Source organism: Rhinopithecus roxellana, chromosome 1 (assembly GCF_007565055.1).
Source record: "Rhinopithecus roxellana isolate Shanxi Qingling chromosome 1, ASM756505v1, whole genome shotgun sequence".
NCBI classification, from domain to species: Eukaryota; Metazoa; Chordata; class Mammalia; order Primates; family Cercopithecidae; genus Rhinopithecus; species Rhinopithecus roxellana.
The window spans coordinates 63,750,160-63,768,777 of NC_044549.1; the positions used below are offsets into that span (position 1 = coordinate 63,750,160).

The following is an 18,618-nucleotide window of genomic DNA, read 5'->3' on the forward strand; positions in this document are numbered from 1 at the left end:
ATTTTGTTTATTGCTTTTATCAGCATTGGCCTGTACCAAATACATTAACTTCATTTTAAAAATTAGCCTTGGAGGAAATCTTTTATAAATGATAGCCCTTTAAGAGAGTAATTTCTTTCAACTGATTTTTAAATAAACTTAGGTTAGGGCCCTAAGACTGATGAGGTATAGAAGGTCAACAAACAATTATTACTTTTGTTATGCATTGGAAAGTTTTGGTTGTGAGGTGAAAGTTACAGTATCAAGTGATAGTAGCCTCATAATGTATGAAGTGCTTCGTTCACAATGTGAGAGAGCTTGGTTAGATTAGATGGGAGTAAAATTGAAATTTAAATTTCCACCTTCAGAATTTTTTCTGCTATATATGTAAACTCCAAAGATTTTGACATAATTACGCACTTTAGTAAAATGAAGTTTAATCCTATAGTATCTTTGCTACCAATTTTAAGAACTTCAATAAATATTTATCATCATCATGTTTTTCTCTGCATTTTAATATCTCTGAAATTGGAAAGCCTTTGAAACATCAATAGTGACCTAAAATTGCAGCTTGCAGCATTTCTTCCTTAAAACAATGCAGTCTTACAGTTGATGCTGACTTAGATTTAAAGGATGCAATATTAATAACTCTTGGAAGGCTTAGGATATTGGATAGTCAGAACAAGCAACTTGGAAGAGACGTTCACTCTTGAAGGAAAGACTTCTGAGTATTCCGTGTAAGTAGGCTGATTTAAATAATGGTGTGTTTCAAGTAAGAAAAAGTTTTAAGAAACATCTTAGTATGTTGCTTTTATATTTAGTTGGTATTGTTTGCTCAGAAGTTCAGGTCATTATGAGGATTTGTGGATAAAATTGCATCCTTAATTTGTGACTGTTTAAGAGATTTTGCCTTTTTAAAATTGTTAATGGAATAATACAAAAACTTTACATTATGGAATCATTATGGAATGAGGTTTCTTTTCTTTTTTTTTTTGTGAGACGGAGTTTCGCTCTTATTGCCCTGGCTGGAGTGCAATGGCGCGATCTCGGCTCACTGCAACCTCCGCCTCCTGGGGTCAAACGATTCTCCCGCCTCATCCTCCCAAGTAGCTGAGATTACAGGCATGCGCCATCACGCCTGGCTAATTTTATTTTGTATTTTTAGTAGAGATACGGTTTCTCCATGTTGGTCAGGCTGGTCTTGAACTCCTGACCTCAGGTGATCCACCCGCCTTGGCCTCACAGAAATGATGGGATTACAGGTGTGAGCCACAGTGCCCAGCCGGAATAAAGTTTCTTTAATGTGCCCTTTTAAAAAATCACTGAATTTGGTATTGAGATGAGGCATAGACTGTTAAAAAAACATGGCTGGATATTTAAAATACGTTTTTTATTACAAAAGTAGGAAACTTTGTTTAAAACAATTTAAATAGTGCAGTAGTTCATCAAAGGAAGACATGACAGTCCCTTCATTTCTATCCCGAGTAATACAGCATATTAATTTAGAATATACTTAATATTCGTGTGCACTCAGTAAAATAAAAAATGGAAGTGGATCATTTAGTAAGTTGCTTTTTAAAAAGTCACCATGAAAAATGAAAGTACACTTGAGCAAATCTTTGTATGTTAAGAGATTTAGATTTTTTAGGTATAATATGCTTGGAAGAGAAACACCAGAGGCCACTTAAAAGAATAATTTGGATTACCTTTGCTTTTTGGTATTCAGTTTGAATGTTTTTGTTTCTGAATTACAAAGTTTCATCATTAGTAGCTTAATTTTTCTTAATTTGTATTTTCAGTAAGCATTTACTTTTTTTAAATACTTTTAAAAGGTAAAAAGCTTATATTAAAAATACAATAGTTTTTATAGATATGATTGGCTGAAACGAACAGCCTTTTTCAGACTAGAAACTTAAATTCATAAATATATACATAGTAAATTCAGATCTAATTTCTATGTAGGAAAATCAGTGTTTGGGTCTGATGCAGGAGCATTTATATATTTTGAAGATCTAGGATACTTACGTTGGAAAAAGGTAAAATTCATCAATTTATAGTCAAGAGTAGAAAAGAAAATTTATCAAACTAAAATCAAGGGATAAATTTCTAGGAAGAAAGGAAAATAGCAATAAAGTTACTTTATTGGTAGTGATCTGTCTTAGGAGGATTGCCAATGTGTATAACAACATAGAGAATCTTTTACATTCTGTAGGATTACCTGCAGAGAATCACACTAAACCTAAATTCTCTGAATACTTTGGTGAACCTTAAGGCGTTGGGTTGTCTGCTGGACTGAGTGTTTTAAATGGTTCATTTGGGAATGTCCACCCAGATATGAATTAATTTAGTAGTCTCAGCACTTTAAATATTAAATAGGAAATAAACTTCTAAATTATAATTCGAAAGCCCAAAGGAGTCTCTTTTCTCCTTCCTTCCTCTTTCCTTCCTTCCTTCCTTCCTTCCTTCCTTCCTTCCTTCCTTCCTTCCTTCCTTCCTTCCTTCCTTCCTTCCTTCCTTCCTCCCTCCCTCCCTCCCTCCCTCCCTCCCTCCCTCTTCTTCCTTTCCTTTCTGATTTCTCAGATTTCTGCTTTTAAGCTAAAGCATTTAAGATTTAGTCCCAAAATAATACTTGGCTTTTTGAATGCATCAAATTCATTTTAAAATTTTTGCTTCCAAGCAGCACAACTGATTGTGGTTCACGTAAGCCCAAAAGAAAACTAGAAAAGAAGGGAAAGAAAGATTTATTAGAAGGATATTGAAGTAGCACTTAGAAACAAGGGTTGAGCTGTGCTACCAAGCGAAAAGGTATGAGCATGGAGCCCAGGGACCTCAGCAGCGGAAGTTGTTAAGACTTGTTCTTCAGGTTCTAGCAAAGGACTGAGTTCCAGTCTTGGTATCTTCCATATTTCACATTTTTGGAGGAAAATAGCTGATTGGCCTAGCCCTGGTCAGGTGGGATGATGAGAGAAACACAGCTGGCTACTGGAGGCCCATCCATGTGTATTCAGTACCTTTTAAAGAAAATGGGAACCGTGAGCTGGGGAGCTAACTCATTAGTGTGTGCTGTAATCAGCATATATGTGTATACAGTACCTGTAATTCATCATACTGGTAAAATGTGTTAAAATTACTGTCTTTAAACTGCTGTGAAGGTTATAATGACAACTTACTGTGTCAGTGGGAATCACCTTCTGACCTTTAAAGGTCCAGATAAACTTAGCACTGACCTTTGTTCTATTATTGTGAGACGTTCATTGTTCTTACTAAGATCTTTGAATTGTTGAAATGCTTGTATTTCTTGATGTGGTAGCTTCTGTTAGCCTAGTATCATGGAACCTGATCTTATAAGGAAAAAAAGACATAGAACTAGGGATTATGGTCTGAGGAAGAATATAATAGTTGCTTTAAGGAAGTTATAAACAAAGTGCTTTGGGAGCAGTAACTTAAAAAGTTTATTTCTGGCAAGGAATATTTAGCAGTGCATCATGGTGCAAGGAGGTGTTTCAACTTAGTCTGGGCAGAGGGAACAGTGAGCAAAGGAATAGTAAAGTTCAGAGCTGTGGAGGAAGAATTAGGATAAATTAGAAAGGGTCTTGCTAATGCATAGAATTTTGGCTTTAGAAAGACATTAGAAATTAACGAAGACTTTTGAGCAGAGAAAAGATAAATCCGAGCTTTGCCCTGGAGAAATTGAGTCTAATTCAAAGGAATTAGGAAAATCACTCAGGAGACTATTATGATATTTAAGCTAGAGGAGATGAGAATTTGCAATGGTGCAGCATTATATGGGAATGAACGTGAAGGTTCACAGACAGCATTGGGTTATGGATCTGTAGATAATATCTGTTCATCCTCACCTTGCCTGGGTTTTGTGTAGGTTTTCCTAACTTGATTTTGCTTGCCCTTTCTAGTCTTGTCTAATACATGCTATTAATGGTAGTCATGCTACAATGTAAGTGTGTTATTCCCATGAGTAAAATCTTTATGCACCTTCTCCCTTGTTCAAGTTAAAACTTAAGTTTCTTATGAGCTTTAAGGCATAAATAAGTAATTGTGACTCTGCTTAATTTGGTAATTTTCTATTTGTTCCCTGTGTTTTTCTTTTCTCCTAAATTACTCAGTTCTCTGGTATAAATTCATACTCCCTCATCCCAGTGACTTTGTACATATTGTTCATTCCCTTTGCTGGAACAAAGACCTTACTTTTTCTTTGTGCACATTTTTTCTCTTGTCTTCTGTGTTGCTCTTGACTTTGTGCTGTATGTATGTATGTATGTATGTATGTATGTATTGAGACAGAGTCTCACTCTGTCACCCAGGCTGGAGTGCAGTGGCACAATCTCGGCTTACTGCAAGCTCTGCCTCCCGGGTTCACGCCATTCTGCCTCAGCCTCCAGAGTAGCTGAGACTACAGGCGCCCGCCACCACGCCCAGCTAATTTTTTTGTATTTTTAGTAGAGACGGGATTTCACCGTGTTAACCAGGATGGCTTCGATCTCCCGACCTCGTGATCCGCCTGCCTCAGCCTCCCAAAGTGCTGGGATTACAGGCGTGAGCCACCGTGCTCAGCAACTTTGTGCTCATTTTAAAAGATACATGCTAGGGGTCATTTTAGAAAACCTCCATTGACCCTGAATTAGATGTGACTCAGCCCACTTCCGTCGTCATATATAAAATTTGCTGTGCCAATGTTTTTTGTTTAGATTGTGAACTCCCTTAGGACTACTAAATTCTTTATGTATCTTTTCTTACCACATAATACCTTAGGGATGCGTGTTTGCATTAACTTTTCTTTGGCCTATACCAAGCTTATACAACCTGCAGGCTGCATGCAGCCTGGGGCAGCTTTGAATGTTACCCAACACAAATTCATTAACTTTGTTGAAACATTATGAGACTTTTGCGATTTTTAAAAAAATAGCACATCAGCTGTCATTAGTGTTAGTGTATTTTATGTGTAGCCCAAGACAATTCCTCTTCCAGTGTGACCCAGGGAAGCCAAAACATTGGACACTCCTGTACTATAATATTCCTATAACTAGATGTCATGATGTATTTAGAGTATGGATTCTGAAGCCATAATGCCTGGGTTGAAATCCTAACCCTGTTACCTATTAACTGTGCAATTATGGGCAGCTTATTTAACCTGTTGCGAAGTTGCTTATTGTTAATAAAATGGGGAGAGTAGTACCACCTAATTCATACATATGCTTCTGAAGATTGAGTTAATATGTCCGAAGTGCATAGAACAGTACCTGGCATTTGTGGTTATGTATGTGCTTGCTCTTTTTATTATGCATTGCAGTTTAAATATGAATCTGTTCCCCTATTTTTTTGTTTGTTTTTGAGACGGAGTCTTGCTCTGTCACCACGCTGGTGTGCAGTGGCGTGATCTCAGCTCACTGAACCTCTGTCTCACAGGTTCAAGCTGTTCCCCTGCCTCAGCCTCCTGAGTAGCTGGGACTACAGATGCGCCTCACCACGCCCAGCTAATTTGTGTATTTTTAGTAGAGACAGAGTTTCACTATGTTGGCCAGGATGGTTTCGATCTCCCGACCTCGTGATCCACCCGCCTCGGCCTCCCAAAGTGCTAGGATTACAGACGTGAGCCACTGCGCCTGGCCAAGGTAGAAGAATCTTTCATTGCAAAAGCCTTAAGTAGGACTAGTGTGTCTAGCCCTTTCACAGACTAACAAGGAGGCCACTGTGGCTAAAGCAGACTGATCAAGGAGAGGAGGAGGTAAAGGAAATGGGGGAAATACAATGTAGGGCAATGTGGAGCACTGTAAAGGCTTTGGGCTTTGAAATCCAGAGCTGTTGCAGTTTTTTTTTTGTTGTTGTTGTTGTTTGTTTGTTTTTTTTTTTTTTTGAGACAGAGTCTCACTCTGTCATGCAGGCTGAGTGCAGTGATGTGATCATGGCTCACTGCAGCCTCGAACTCCTGGGCTTAAGCAGTGTTCTTCCCTCAGTCTCCCAAGTAGCTGAGACTACAGGCTTGCGCCACCATGCCTGGCAAATTTTTAGTTTTTTTGTGGAGACAGGATCTTGTTGCCCAGGCTGGTCTTGAAGTCCTAGATACAAACAATCCTCCCACACTGTCCTCCCAAAGTGTTGGGATTACATGCGTGAGCCACTGCACCTGGCTAGGATTACAGAGATTTGAGCAGAGGTGTGACACTATCAGACTTAAGTGTTAAAAGAATTGTCCGATGAATGGCTGTGCTGAAAATATATTTGAGGTAAAGTAAGCTAGAAGCTTACTTCTAGGGGAGAATTGCTCAAGTGGTGCTCTTGAGTAGGTGATCAAATGGCAAATCTAGTATATAAATAGACTAGAGCATGGATAGGTCCATCTATGATAACAGGTGGGAATTCAGGGTGTGTACATGTACATGACAGTAGGTAACTGGTGGGACTCTGGAAATTCCCTATTTCAGATTTGTAAGTGCAACAGGAAGCAAGGTCATTGAGTGTGAGGGAGGGAAAACTCAATGTAGGGTTGAGCTGAGAAGATATGAAATAGTTACTGGGAGAGTCAGAGAATGAAATAGACTGGAGATAATGTCTGGTAGCATTTATAGTGTACTCAAGATCAGCCAGCCATGGTTGTGGATTTTTCTTTGTCTGCTTTCTTCCCTATGTTTGTGTAGGCACAGATTTGGTGGGGATTGCGTTGATTTTTTTTTTTTTTTTTTTTTTTTTACAGTGAAGCCAGAGAAGGGCTAGAGAACCAGCTATATCTGAGGGAATGATTATAATGTCTTTTTCTTTTTTGTTTTTTGTTTTTTTGGGATGGAGTCTCGCTCTGTTGCCCAGGCTGGAGTGCAATGGCGTGATCTTGGCTCACTGCAACCTCCGCCTCCCGGGTTCAAGCAGTTATCCTTCCTCAGCCTCCTGAGTAGCTGGGATTACAAGCACACGCCACCATACCTGGCTAATTTTTGTATTTTTAGTAGAGATGGGGTTTCACCGTGTTGGGCAGGCTGGTCTCGAACTCCTGACCTCAGGTGATCTACCTGAAGTGCTGGGGTTACATGTGTGAGCCACAGCACCGGGCCTGATTATAATTACTGCAATTGAAGCTGGGTAATGAAGGGAGAGAGGTTGTCAGAGGGGTGAGGGACAGTAAAAAGGTAATAGAATCAATGGATAGGAAATCCTGGTGGAGTCAAAGAATTTTTGAAGTAAGTCTAACATATGTAAATGTCTTTTAGCTCATCAAGAACTATAAAAATGTAACTAGCTAAGGTTTGACAAAGCTAAGTGATGTAACTTTTCTCTGTACTTTTCTGTTAGTTGAAATGTTTCATTTATTTTTATGGCTGAGTGCGGTGATTCACGCCTGTAATCCCAGCACTTTGGGAGGCCAAGACGGGTGGATCACCTGAGGCCAGGAGTTCGAGACCACCCTGGCCAACATGGTCTCTGCTAATAATACAACAAAATTAGCTGAACATGGTGGCATGCACCTGTAATCCCAGCTACTTGGGAGGCTGAGGCAGGAGAATCACTTGAACCGGGAGGTGGAGACTGTAGTGAGCTGAGATTGTGCCATGGCACTCCATCCTGGGCAACAGAGTGAAACTGTGTCTCAAAAAAGACAGGAAAAATGAAAGAAAGAATTATTTCATTTATTTTTTAAAACAAGCAGTTTTGTGAATGGGTGGAGAAGCAACGTTGGGTAGAGATTTTGTCCTCTCTGATTAAAGAGGATAAAGTGCCTTTAGAAGTATTTCTAGGCCAGAGAGAATGCCAACATAAGCCCAAGCATCTTATTATGGTCTAACACAGGTCTTTCTCACTGTTCCAGTCTTCCTTACTAATGCCATCTCAGGACACTACCCTCATCCCCAAAGCTGTCTGCATATATCTACTGTATTACTCAAATGTTCTTCCCATCCTGAGTTTCTTGAGGAAAAACAACCATTGGGTGCTTACTAGGTGTCAGCCACTTTACTAAGCACTTTGCTTACACTAATGTTAATCCTTACAGCAACAAAAGTAAATACTATTATCCTTGTTTCACAGATGGGGGAAACGAGAGGCTAGGGTTATCTGCCTTAGGCCCTACAAATGAGAAAGTGGTTGAAATACCTGGTGAGGCTTCCAGACTCCAGACCTCCACCTGACTCTTTTTAAATTGATTTTTTTTATTATTTAGTTTTTACTTTTATTAAAGTTATATGCACACGCTTTAGTGAATTCATTAATATGACAAAGGTCGCAAAAAAGTCTCTGTGTACTTTCTTTTATCTCTTACTCCTGAGAGACAACCACTTTAAATTTTTTTTTTTTATTTTTTGAGCTGCAAGTAAAACTGCTTTAAAATCATTTAGTTGTTGCTTTTGGTGTTTACCTTCCTCTTTTCTTCTCTTTTTTCTTTTCTTTTGGTTTCTTTTCTTCTTTGAGGCAGAGTCTTGCTCTACTGCCAGGCTGGGGTGCAGTAGCACGATCTCGACTCATTGCAGCCTCCAACTCCCTGGTTCAAGCGATTGTCCTGCCTCAGTCTCCCGAGTAGCTGGGATTACAGGCACACACCACCATGCCCAGCTAATTTTTGTATTTTTAGTAGAGGCGGGGTTTTACCATTTTGGCCAAGATGGTCTTGATTTCTTGACCTTGTGATCTGCCCACCTTGGCCTCCCAAAGTGCTGGGATTACAGGCATGAGCCACCGCGCCTGGCCTACCTTCCTATTTCTAAGGTGCAGTCTTTTTACTAGTTATTTTTTTCCTTAATTTTACAGTCTACTTTTTCCCTTTTTCCTTACTTACTTCAGACAGTAAGAAATGTCTGGTTTCTTACCAATGAAAGTTAAGACTTAGTTTCTTTTACGTGCTCCTTCTCTAAGCATAGACACATGCTTCCCACTTTAACTGCTCATGTTTTCCAATATAATTACATTGAAATTTTGGTCACATTAGCATTCAATATGTACATTGTCTCTGTTAATGCTATTTTTTCATTTAATTTTCTGTATCCTTATGACTAATTCAACTCAGATTTTAGTTGTTTACATATCAATTACATGTTTAAAAAAAATCTCTTGTAGAGCCTTCTTAACTGCTCCATTCTGGACTGGTTGCTCGCTAGACCTGCCTTAATCCTACCATGTTATGATGAAGATGGAAATCCTACCATCTTATGATGGGAGACCCGTTTTAATCATCCTGTAATTAACTTTTTGTGTTGGAGTCTCAGTTTTCTAGATACCATGTCATGCTCTTTCTTGGTGTACATCATTGTTTTGGTGGAATGAGAGAAGGCACAATAACACTTTTTTTGTTGTTTTTTGTTTGTTTGTTTTTTGTACTTTCAGTGTCTGAAAATGTGTTTATTCTACCTACTTATTTGATAGTCTGGTTATTCTAGGTTGAGAATTACTGTCTCTCTGAATTTTGAAGGAATTTTTTCATTGCTTTCTTTGACACCTGTTGATAAAACTGGAGCCCTCTTTGTATGTGACCTGGTTTATGTCCCTGGAGTTTTGTAGAATCTTCTCTTTGATTCCAGAATTACACAGTTTTACTACAGTGTGCTTTGCTGTGAGTCTCTTTGTCAACTCTTGTGTTGGTCACTCTTCAGCAACTCTTATGAGTTCTCTTAATTTGAAAACTAGTATTTTTTAATTCTGGAAATTATATATGGATTGGTTGGTTGAGGCAAAACATGCATAAAATGAAATTTACCACTTTTTAACCATTGCTAAATGTACAGTTCGGTGGCATTAAGTACATTCACAATGTTGTAGAGCTGGAAATCACTACTCATTTCCAGAACCATTTTATTGTCCCAAATATAAATTCTGTACCCATTAAACAATAATGACCATTCTTCCTTCCTCCCAATCCCTGTCTAGCTTTTCTGTCTTTGAGTTTGATGGATTTTAGGTACCTCACTTAAGTGACATTATAAAATATTTTGTATCTGGCTTATTTTACTTTACATAATGCTTTCAGGGTTCAGGGTTGTTTTTACCTTTTAGCCATTGTGAATAACACTGCCGTGAGTGTTGGTGTGCGAGTGTCTAAGTCTCTGCTTTGTGTGTGTGTATTTTTTTCTTTTTAAACTGGTCATTTAGACTTTGGACCTCTTGTACTACTCTTACAATTTTCTGATCACTTCTTCCTTTTTCTAAATGTCTTTGAACAATGCACCTTTTAAAAAGAATGTTAAATAGTGCCATCATTAAATCAGTAGTTTTGTTTTAACTCCTCCTCTTCCCTCCACATCTATAGTTTTCTTGTGTAGAATTTTCCAGGTAACTCAGAAAACTTGCTGACTGTTATTACTCAGGGTGTTTTCCTGCCAGTTAGTGGACCCATATTTTCCTGTAATTTCTTAGTCTTCAAGAATCCTAGCTCCGTTTGATAACTATGAGTAGTGCTTTTTGAATAACTTCTTTTGGAGGGATGAGACTACAGCAAGCTGCAGTTTTGTTTTGTTTTTTAGAGACTGTTCCTCTTTCGCCCAGGCTGCAATGCAGTGGCACAGTCATAGCTCACTGCAGCCTTGAACTTCTGGGTTCAAGCAATCCTCCTACCTCAGCCTCCCGGGTAGCTAGGATTATAGGTACATGCCACCATGCCTGGATAATTTTTAAATTTTTTTGTAGAGATGGGATCTTGTTGTGTTGCCCAGGCTGGTCTCAAACTCCTGGGCTCAAGCAGTCTTCCTGCCTCAGCCTTCCAAAGTGTTGGGGTTATAGGCATTGACCAATGTGCCTGGACCTAGTTTTGTTCTTAAAAAAACATTTCCAACAATTCAGATCATTGGTCTGGGCAAAGGTGGGTGAGACCTCAAAAGCACAGACAACGAAAGCAAAAATAGACTAATGGGATTACATCAAGCTAAAAAGCTTCGGCACAACAAGGGGAAAGTCAGCAGAGTGAAGAAAATGGAATGGGAGAAAATATTTGCAAACTATCTTTCTGACAAGGGATTAATAACTAGAATATGCAGGGAACTCAACTCAAAAGCAAAAAACACCAAATAATCCAGTTAAAATGGGCAAGTTATCTGAACATTTTTCAGAAGACATACAGGTATATGAAATATGTTCAACCTTGCTAATCATCAGGAAAATGTAAATCACAGCCACAGTGAGATGTTATACACCCCAGTTAAATGACTATTAACAAAAAGACAAGCCAGGCATGGTGGCACACACCTGTAGTTCCAGCTGTTTGGGAAGCTGAGGTGGGAGCATCACTTGAGCCCAGGAGGCAGAGGTTGCAGTGAGGTGAGATTGCACCACTGCACTCCAGCCTGGGTGACAGAGTAAGACCATCTCTAAAAAAGAAAGAGAAATAGCAGATTCTGGCAAGGGTGCAGAAAAAGGGAAACACTAGTACATTGCTAGTGGAAATGTGGATTGGTACAGCCACTATGCGAAATAGTGTAGAGGTTCCTCAGAAACCTAAAAATAGGTCTGCCTTCTGACATAGCCATCCCCACTGCTGGATAAATGTCCACAAGAAAAGAAATCAGTATGTTGAGGAGATACCTGCACTTTCTTTTTTTTCCATGTTTGAGATGGAGTCTTGCTTATTGCCCAGGCTGGAGTGCACTGGTGCAATCTCGGCTCACTGCAACCTCTGCCTCCCGAGTTCAAGTGATTCTCCTGCCTCAGCCTCCCCAAATAGCTGGGACTACAGGCACACACCACCACGCCTGACTAATTTTTGTGTTTTTAGTAGAGACGGGGTTTCTCCATGTTGGCCAGGCTGGTCTTGAACTCCTGATCCACCTGCCTCGGCCTCCCAAAGTGCTGGGATTACAGGCGTGACGCCTGGCCGATACTTGCATATTTATTGCAGCACTGTTTACAGTAGTGAAGATTGAGAATCAACCTAAGTATCCATAAATGGATGCATGGATAAAGAAAATGTGGGGTGTATATATATATATATATATATATATATATATATACACACACACACACACACACATATACATCTGTAATACGCATATATATACATATACACATACACATACACACACACCATGGAATACAATCCAGTTCAGATATAAAAAGAATGAAGTCCCATCCTTTGCACCAATGTGAATGGAACTGGAGATCATTAGATTAAGTGAAATAAGCCAGGCACAGAAAGACAAATATCACATGCTCTCATGCATTATGTTGGAGCTAAAAAAGATGAACTTAACGGAGGTAGAGAGTAGAATGAGGGTTATCAGAGGCTGAGAAGGGTGGGGGGCCAGGGATGAATAGAAGTTGGTTAATAGGTACAAAAGTACAGTCAGATAAAAAGAGTAAGTTTTAGTATTTGATAGCACAGTAGGATGACTATAGTTAATAATTTATTGTATATTTCAAAATAGCTAGAGAATTGAAATGTTCCCAGCACAAATGATAAGTGTTTGAAATAGATACCCCAAATACCGATTTGACCAATACACATTGCATACATGTATTAAAAGTATCATATGTATCCCATAAATATGTATAATTATGTATCAGTACAAATTTCCAGTTTATCTTTTTAGTTTTGTCATATGTAGATGGAGATTCCCAGGAAGGGTTAATTCATTTAATATTGTTGACATGTTCATTTTCCATGTATTCAGTCCTTAAACCAAAGTACAAATTGTACTTTTGATAGGTACTTTGCTTTTAATGGTTTTTTTCTTTTTTTGAAAGTATGAGATACAGAGAAAATGCATTCCAGATAATTATTACTTACTTGATTGGTAATTTTAAAGTAGCACATAACTCTGGGGTGTACTTTAAAATAGCAGTGAAAGTAATCTGTATATAAAATTACACAAAATAAATGAATACCAAAATATTAAAAGCCAACATAGCAGACATTGTTAAGATACTTTCGTTTTACTTTCAAACTCAAGATTCTTCAGGATAAAACCTTTGTATTAAAATATACAGTAATCTCTCACCACTTGTGGCTGTGCCAATTCATTTTTGTATTTCAGTAACAGGTTTTAAGGTTTAATCGCTTACATATGCCTTTCAGTCTCCCTAAATTTAAAAATGGAATGATTATTGTCTTCTTTGCTGTATATCACATGAATTGGTCTTTGGGTTGGATGAAAGGGGGATTTTTTTCCCCCTCCACTTAATACACAGGTGACTATACCCAAGAAAAAAATTCTAGATTAGATCTTCATAGCCCGTTATCCTGTACAACTGAAAGTGAGTCATGAGATAGATTTTAATGCTAATGAGTATTTATTTTTTAAATGAATCATCTGTATATTAGGTTTAGATTATTTAGATTTGTCTCTCTTTCTTTAAAAAGATGTATATACACGTGCCACAAATTTTATTCCTCAAATTTTGTGACTTTGATCTTGGCAGTTCTGATTTCCCCAGCCTTTTATTTTAAGGTAAGCAGTAAGCAATAAGATGTTAACAAAAGGGATTGTGTGTTGTAGTGTGCTCCACCAGGGACCACTTCCCTCCCATGGTTCATTTGGCAGTGGCTTAGAGACATTTTTTTTACCACTTGGAGTGAGGATTGCTACTGGTTAGAGGTCAGGGATGCAAATATCCTACAGTGCGCACAGACAGCAGCTCATCGCAAGCTAAAACCCTTTGGCTCAAGATGTCCATAGTGCAGTTTGAGAAGCTCATTTATTGTCTATATTAAACACCCGCTCCTTGCTTTACTTTAGTCCATATATTTCCAGTTCCTTTTTCTGTAAGGTTCAGCTTAAAGTTCCAACTTTGTCCTGAGGCCCTTCCTTGGTGAGCCCTAAACCTACATTGTGATCTCTAGGTTCTGTTGTAGCATCACTGAAATCTCTGCAATTAAGATGCAATTAAGTGTTTATGATGTCTTATTTTTTTTATTTTTTTATTTTTTCTGTTGAGATGGAGTCTTGCTCTGTCACCCAGGCTGGAGTGCAGTGACATGATCCTGGCTCACTGCAAGCTCTGCCTGGCAGGTTCACTCCATTCTCCTGCCTCAGCCTCCCCAGCAGCTGGGACTACAGGCGCAGCCCGCCACACCCGGCTAATTTTTCTGTATTTTTAGTAGAAACGGGGTTTCACTGTGTTAGCCGAGATGATCTCGATCTCCTGACCTTGTGATCCGCCTCCCTCGGCCTCCCAAAATACTGGAATTACAGGCGTGAGCCCCCGTACCCGGCCATGATGTCTTATTTTCCATTTAATATCTATAAGTCTGGTTTTCCAAATGAATTTTGTTTTATTATTTAAGCACACCTGCTGGCAGGAACAAAGTAATTTTGTTAGTCAAGGATTGTCGCATATTTCTTCAGGACTTGCTAACTGCTGTTGACCTTGATGTTAGGGCTGAGTTGGTAGAATGAATAAAAGGGCCCAGGTCCTACCTACCCGGTCCTATCTGGCACATGTGGGGGTGAAGGGATAGATCAGTCCCTGTTGATGGCACATTGGGATTGGTATTAACTAGATCTTAGAGGAGGTGGTAAAAAGTGGTAGCAAAAGTGGTGAGAAAAGTGACTCCCTAGTTGCAGGGAGGAAGGTAGATACACTTCAGCCATTAAGCTAGTACAAGTTTAAAAAGTCAACATCTCTTTGTTGGCTGTGGTCATTGTGAGCCCTGCTGTTAGAAGAGTCGTCTTTGCTGTAGCACTTACGTAGAAGGGAGGAGTCCGTGTTGGTATAGTAACAGATTCTAGGGACATTTTTCTTTTTCTTTTTTTTCTCTTTTTTTTTTTTTTGTTTTTTGTTTTGAGTTGGAGTCTGTCTCTCTCTCACCCAGTGGAGTGCAGTGTCACTGATCTCCACTGGGTGGAGGCTGTGAGTGCAGTGGCCTGATCTCAGCTTACAGCACCCTCCACCTCCCAGGTTCAAGCAATTCTCCTGCCTCAGCCTCCCGAGTAGCTGGGACTACAGGCGTGCGCCACCATGCCCGGCTAATTTTTGTGTTTTTAGTAGAGACAGGGTTTCACCATTCTGGCCAGGTTGATTTCGAAATCCTGACGTCGTGATCCACCCAGCCAGGGACATTTTCAGTAAGGGCTCAAAAGGCTAAAAATTAAGCACAAGTCAGGCTAACCAGAACATACTGTTGGTTGGACTTTTTGTTTTAATTGGTAGGGAGAGGTGAGTGAGTAGATAGTAATTTGAATCTTTAGGCATTTTTAGAATCCTTATCATGAATATGTAAGTTGCCAAGTAAGAAACCCGAGTTTACACTGAGCTATTGTCTGAAAGTTTGTGTTACCTTCTGAAGCTTTCTTTTTCATCTGATTGGATCCTTTATGTGTACAACCATTTAGCAGTCTAATTTGAAAAATTCACTTTCAGTGGCAAATACTTTCCCTTCACAATTGTTGTCAAAACTTTATTGCTTCGAAGCAGGTATCATGCCATCTTCAGATAGAAGTTTCTGAGTGAGAAAATATGTAACACTTCAAAGATAATTTCAAAATAGGAAACGTGAGAAATATTTTAGTGTCATTTCATTTATATCAAAAACAATACTTTTTTTGATGAGACTGAGGTTTTTCTTTTGTTGCCCAGGCTGGAGTGCAGTGGCACCATCTCAGCTCTCTGCAACCTCGGCCTCCTAGGTTCAAGTGGTTCTCCTGCCTCAGCCTCCTGAGTAGCTGGGATTACAGGCATGCACCACCACACCAGCTCATTTTTGTGTTTTTAGTAAAGATAGGGTTTCACCGTGTTTGCCAGGCTGGTCTCACTCCTGACCTCAGGTGGTCCACCTGCCTGGGCCTCCCAAAGTGCGGGGATTACAGGTGTAAGCCACTGTGCCTGGCCAAAAACAATACTTTTTATCTTTGAAGCAATCCATGCAAAATGAGAATCCAAAAATTATGTTCATACTTGTATCACATAATTTACTTTTTCCATAACACAAAAATAAGCAAAAGACAAATAATTTTAGAGAGGTGGGGAAGGTGCCCATGGTTCTTAACTGGGGACAATTTTTGTCTCCCAGGGAACATTTGATAATATTGGGAGACATTTACGGTTGTCACAGTTGGAGTGGGTGGTGTGCTATAGGTTTCTAGTAGGTAGAGGCCAGGGATGTAGCTCCACATCCTACAATACAAAGGACATCCTTCTATGACAAAGAATTACATCCAACTTGAAAATGTCAGCAGTGGCCGGTGCTGGTGGCTCACGCCTATAATCCCAGCACTTTAGGAGGCCAAGGCGGTGGATCACCTGAAGTCGTCAGGAGTTTGAGACCAGCCTGGCCAACATGGCGAAATACCGTCTCTACTAAAAATACAAAAATGAGCCAGGCATGGTGGCGGGTGCCTGTAATCCCAGCTACTCAGGAGACTGAGGCAGGAGAATTGCTGAAACCTGGGAGGCGGAGGTTGCAGTGAGCCAAGATCACGCCGTTGTACTCCAGCCTGAGCGACAAGAGTGAAACTCTGTCTCCAAAAAGAAAAAAGAAAACATTGGTAGTGCCAAAATTGAAGAAGCCCTAGGAGGAGGGATTGCAAAGGACCTATTAACACAAAAAACAAGCGTCTTGTGGCCAAAATCAGGTAAAAATATTCAATTTCACTAGCAATGAAGGAAATGTTAATTAAACTGTTTCTCTACTAGCATATTGACAGAGTTTTTGAAAGATTATCATACTCAAATGAAACATGTTGGTTTATATTACTGATGACACTATAAAGTGTGGTACATTGTGTCTGGGGAGTTTTTGAAGGTCGAATCAAAAGTCTTGATACATGTACTTCATACTTTGGACTCAATAATTTCACTTACAGAAATCTATCCTCAGGTGATAAATAGATGCCTACAAAGTTTATTATTAGGCTGTTAATCACATAACTACATAATTAATTGTAATTAAGTAGATGTCACCAAATTTTTTCTTTCTTTCTTTTTTTTTTTTTTGAGACAGTCTTGCTCTGTCAGTCAGGCTGGAGTGCAGTGCAGTGGCATAACCTTGGCTCACTGCAACCTCTGCCTCCTGGGTTCAAGCGATTCTTCTGCCTCAGCCTCTCAAGTAGCTGGAATTACAAGCGCTCACCACCACGCCTGGCTAATTTTTGTATTTTTAGTAGAGATGGGATTTTGCCATGTTGGCCAGGCTGGTCTCCAACTCCTGATCTCAGGTGATCTGCTTGCCTCAGCTCCCCTAAAGTGCTTGGTTTACAGGCGTGAGCCACCGCAGCCAGCCCTAAATCTTTTTTTAAACAGTGATTAATAAATAATGGCACAAATACGTGTTACAGTTAAAAATCTTGCTTTCAAAGACTTATTTGTCCCATGCAAATACCCGTAGTGAGTAAGGAGAGGGGAAAAAGGAATGTTAAACTAGAATGTCAAATTTGAAAAATATATTCAAATGTTACTTTAGTGATGATGGTTGACTGCAGATTATGGATACATTTTACTTTTATGTTTTTCTGTGTTATAATTTCTTACAACGGCTGTACTATTGATGTAATCAGAAAAAACACGTTACTTAGTTTTTAAATCCTATTAACATTTTGGAGTAGTCTCAATATTTTTCAATTGACTGACTAATCTGTCCTTTACCATATATCAGATTTTCATTTATGTGTGGGTCTGCTTCTTCGCTCTCTTCTGTTCCACTGATCCGTTTTAATGTTCAGTTAATCAACAAGACGTAATATGATGTTGAATTATAATGTAAAAGAATCTCTTGTTTCGTGCCCCATTTATAGAGGTAGTAATTTGTGTTTTTAAATTAGTCCTTAAAAAGTCAAAATTTTGTGTAAGCAACTCAGTGTTTTCTTACTTTTGAAAATCTTTCACTTATTCAGTATTCAGATTAAATACACTTATTTTGTTTGCCTCAGTTATATAATTAAGACTGAATTATCTGACTTTTTAAGTCTTCTGATTGAAATATCTGCCTTTTAAACATTAAGTGTATTTTAAGCCTGTCACTTTTAATGAATGATCAGATCCATTAGATTTTATTTATTCATTCTTCTCAAATTCCTGTTTGATGTTTATAAATGGTGCAGTATTTGCTATCCTGTGGAGTAGCTAATAGTAGTAGGACTCTCCTGTGCTTTGTTGTGTTCTTAGTGTTCCTCCCACTTTGTGTGCAATGCAGATAGGCTGAGTAGAGAGTAATCTTAATAGAACTGGGAATGGTAGGAAGCAGTACTTAAGGTGGTTGGCTGCTGGCCACTAAATTGTTGTAGCACCACTTGGGAAAAGAAAAGGTGGACTTTCTGTCCTTAAGTCTCTGGAAAATACTTTTTTTTTTTTTTTTTTTGAGACGGAGTCTCGCTCTGTCGCCCAGGCTGGAGTGCAGTGGCCGGATCTCAGCTCACTGCAAGCTCCGCTTCCCGGGTTTAAGCCATTCTCCTGCCTCAGCCTCCCAAGTAGCCGGGACTACAGGCGCCCGCCACCTCGCCCGGCTAGTTTTTTGTATTTTTTAGTAGAGATGGGGTTTCACCGTGTTAGCCAGGATGGTCTCGATCTGCTGACCTCGTGATCCGCCCGTCTCAGCCTCCCAAAGTGCTGGGATTACAGGCTTGAGCCACCGCGCCCGGCCTGGAAAATACTTTTAACCTTTAGAGAATTGTGAGAGAAACATGTTTGAATATGAACTTATGAGCTCCTGTGGAGAAAAAAGGTCTGTAGAATCTAGCACTAGGATATATTTATTAGAGATATGAATTGTACTTTCCTACAGGAGAA

The 18,618-nt window shown here is 39.3% G+C and overlaps 1 protein-coding gene across 3 annotated transcripts in view; it reads left to right on the top strand.

Moving 5' to 3' along the window:
* PPP4R2 (protein phosphatase 4 regulatory subunit 2) overlaps positions 1–18,618 on the top strand; it is a 71,649-nt gene that overhangs the window by 25,433 nt on the left and 27,598 nt on the right. The gene's annotated exons all lie outside the window — the stretch shown is intronic.